At 43.9% G+C, this 3,687-nt stretch overlaps 1 long non-coding RNA gene across 1 annotated transcript in view; it reads left to right on the top strand.

Moving 5' to 3' along the window:
- The window catches only part of LOC104849201, a 27,962-nt gene extending 26,402 nt beyond the window's left edge, over positions 1-1,560 (top strand). Inside the window, exon 4 of the long non-coding RNA XR_776669.2 lies at positions 1,441-1,560. This is a non-coding gene — a long non-coding RNA (uncharacterized LOC104849201). The remainder of the gene's footprint in view (positions 1-1,440) is intronic.
- The last annotated feature ends 2,127 nt before the right edge of the window (positions 1,561-3,687 follow it).

The following is a 3,687-nucleotide window of genomic DNA, read 5'->3' as shown; positions in this document are numbered from 1 at the left end:
AAAAAAAAAAAAAAAAAAAAAAATCTGAAAACAGAGCTGTGCATGATAATACTTAACTGTAATTACAGCACTCTGAGTTAGGAGAATCCCAAATTCCAGCCAGGCCTGGGCAATTTAGCAATTTACTGAGACCCTATCTCAAAGTAAAATAAAGTACCTGGGTGTGGTGGTACACATCTGGGATCTCAGTACTTGGGAAGCTTAGGCAACAGGATCACCGAGAATTCAAGGCCAGCAGGGGCTACATAGTGAATTCAAGGTCAGCCTGAACTACACAGAGAGACCCTGTCTCAAAAAACTAATAAAACAATACAAAACAAAAAACAGATTAAAGGACTGGAGATGCAGCTCACTGTGAAGGCTCTAACTTCAACCCTCAGTATTTAAAAAATAGATAAATAAACTGGGCAGTGTTGCACGTTTATAATGCCAGCACTCAGGAGACCAAGACAAGAAGATTGGTGAGAATTCCAGACTAGCCTAAACTACATAGTGAGATCCCTTATCTATGTGCATTTATTTTTTTTTCAGCTTTAACTGAGTTTATTGGTACATTTTAGGGATACAGTACAGTTACATTCATTGTTGGGATCTTGTACCGCTACATGACAGGTCTTGGTTCTCATTTTTTCCCCTTGTCCCTGCCCTCCCTTCACCCCCTCCTCCCCTCCCCATCTACAAACACTTTATTTCCATCTTTTCATTCTCTCACATTTTTTTCTTTTCTCTTATTACCCTTCCCCTACTCATCCCACCTTCCCTACACCTTTAGCTCCTTTCTTCCCATTTCTAAATGTGCATTTAATTATGACAGGATATTATCCTTGAGCTGAGAGCCCCAGGGGAGCCTTGATGGTTTACAAACTTGCTAAAGACCTGATCAGATTAGTACTTTCGGAAATTCATGCCCTACTGACCTAGGAGATTAGGGCGTGGCAAAACTGGTTGGGGAAGTGGGTGTGACCTGTTTATTACAAAGATCCCAGAAGACAAGCACAGAATAGTTCCCAAAGCCCTGCACCTGGACTTCTTGGGAGAACTCCAGCAGGTTGTCCATAGAATGGCCTAGAAACTGAGGTCATCCTGAGACGTGCGATCTCAGGACCGTATGTAGACATTCTTGCAGGTTTCCTCCAAATTTGGACAGCATAGAAGGGCACAGACACCAAGAAGAACTTGCTATCCTGACTTTCTCCACAGTAGCCCACCCTGCTTGCTTCGGAGGTATTCTTTAATCTTGTTTTCTCCTCTTTTACTCAGCCCAAGCTTGCTCTGCAGAACCAGCTTCTCGCTCTCCCTCTTTGTTTTTTACTTTTTCAAATAAATTTTGCCGCTACTCTCCCCCCGCCTCCGGCACTTGCTAGTCAGGCACGCACCACTGAGCTACATCCCCGCCCTTGCCACTGCTTTTTGCTCATTTTGTTCATTTCTTTGTTCGAGATGAGAAGAATCTGGAATCTAACTCCAGAGGGAAAGGCGAGCAACCCAGAACCCGGTAATATTTACTTGGCAAGCCACTTTTAGAAGGAGTGTAAGACTTAAGTCTCACTTTTACTCCTGGAGCGTGAACAGCCAAGAGGCTTCCACGATGCTGGGCTCAGAAGCTCAGCGAGGCTCCAGGATCTTGTCGGACAGCGAGAGTCACCCAGGAAGGAACACACCAGGCAAGTTGGCAAATAGACCTTTATTAGTCTGGCCAGATGGCACTCCCCAAGCCAAGTAGCTCAGAGAGGCGCCTAGCTCAGAAACAGAGGCCATTTTATATAGGGCTGGGGGGGGGTTACACTTAAAACTTACAGGAAGAGGACAAAGGCAAAGAATCAGTTGATCTGAGCTAGTGGTCATCAAGCATATACTTGACCGTCACGTACTAATGATCAGCAGATTGATTATCCATTGTTCCATTTACAATTATGGCATGATTTATGTTGGGTCTCTGTGTTCACTACAGTTTCCATTTAGTTTCCCAGCTACTTCAAAGCAGTTACCTAACAATTCACAATTAATCATTAGTTATCCTTTAAGGGATGGGGGGGAGCGACAGTCTCAAGGTCATTTGCTGGTCAACATTGAGTCGCTCTGGTTCGGTCAGGCTCTTCCAGGAGCTTCCCAGTAACATTGTGTTGTAGCCAGGAGATTCTGATAACGCTACCCATCCTACCTGGCTCTTACTCAGAGAGAGGCTAGAGAGGAAGCTAGAACCTGCCGTCGCTGGTGGAGGAATCCTCTCACAGGTCAGTGAGGGGGTATCTAGACCAGACGGAGAGGAGGTTCAGATCATTGAATAATTCAACTTTAGGATCCCAAAGTGTGCTCGTGTATGAATTGTCCAACGGTACAGTTCATTCTAGAATGATGGTGGCACTTGGAGAAAAGACTCACAATCTAAAATTAATAATAGTTTAAGGATTGAGCCATTCCTATATGCTTGGTGCTGTGCTGAGAATTTTGTACTTATTGTATTAATTCGTGGATGATGATCAATCAGATCGATAGCTTACTGGCATAACTAGGTGATTATGTGGCTGGAGAGTTCATCCATGGATAGCAATAATGGAAATTAAAACTTAGGCAACAATATGAATTTTCAGGCAAAAGCTTTAGCTAAAAAGGAAGAGAAAAGGGGAAGGAAGTCTAGCCACTTTAGATGGAAATCAAACATGGACTGATTTTAGATTAAAATAAAATAGCTTATTATAAAAAGGAACAGCTCTGGCTATCCCTTGGGCAGTCCCAAGAAAGAGATATGAAATCAGCCGCTTCACAGATAGGGCAGCCCCTAACAAAGGGTCCACTTCACCTTTAGGGGGTTCAAAAAGAATGTTATTAATTATTCATGTTTTTGTTCCAAAAGGCAGAGGGGTCCCTGGACAGGGTGGAGTTTAGTTACCACAGGGATGAGTCTGCACAGGGCCCAAAATGCACTTGGAAATGTGTTATTTTTCCCCTCTGGGTGGCGATTTTATTAGGAAAATGCAGTTTAAGCAAGGTATTGTGAAGCTTGGCTTGAACTTTCATGAGATCTGTGACTGTCTTTACCAGTACTGGTTTTATCCTGTTGCTCTCTCTCCAACTTCTCTCCCACCCACCTTCCCATCTCAGAACTAGGGCCCTGTGCTTACCTGACAGCCTGATTTACTTTCCTCGTCTTACAGCCAAAGGATGCAGCTGCTAGTTTTCTCTCAGGCTGTTAAAGTCCTGCCTATACCCATCCCACTCATTTTCAGAGCATTTTTTGTTTGAATATGGGAGAAACTAATGATCTAGAAGGAGTTTAAGGAACTGATACAACTTTCTGACCCTGCAGAGTTTGGGATGCAATGATGATAGAAACTTGAGGGAAGTGATGGCTTCAAAAGAGAGACTAAGGCATAAGAGGAACCTTTGAAATACCCACTTGTGGGTGAGAGTGGGTTTGCCACAGTGTTGGGTGGTTGCCATTGTGGGCAGGAGCAGACACAGAACGGAAAGGTTAAGGGGTGAGAATCAGAAGAGATTTGAACTACAGAAAAGGAACCACAGAGTGATCAGGAGTAGCACTGAGCACATGGATGAGCAAAGAGGGCCTGCAGATGTGCAAAAGAAACATGCCTGGCACCTAACACCCTTCCCAGTTGTGTGCAAAACTGTTCTATGTCCAGACAATCCTTGGTGTTTAAAGGCCAATTCAGAAAAGCCACAAATGTC

Source organism: Fukomys damarensis, unplaced genomic scaffold (assembly GCF_012274545.1).
Source record: "Fukomys damarensis isolate Sample0158 unplaced genomic scaffold, DMR_v1.0_HiC HiC_scaffold_5, whole genome shotgun sequence".
NCBI lineage: Eukaryota > Metazoa > Chordata > Mammalia > Rodentia > Bathyergidae > Fukomys > Fukomys damarensis.
The sequence above is the reverse complement of the archived record's forward strand: the minus strand, read 5'-3'. Positions and strand labels throughout refer to the sequence as shown.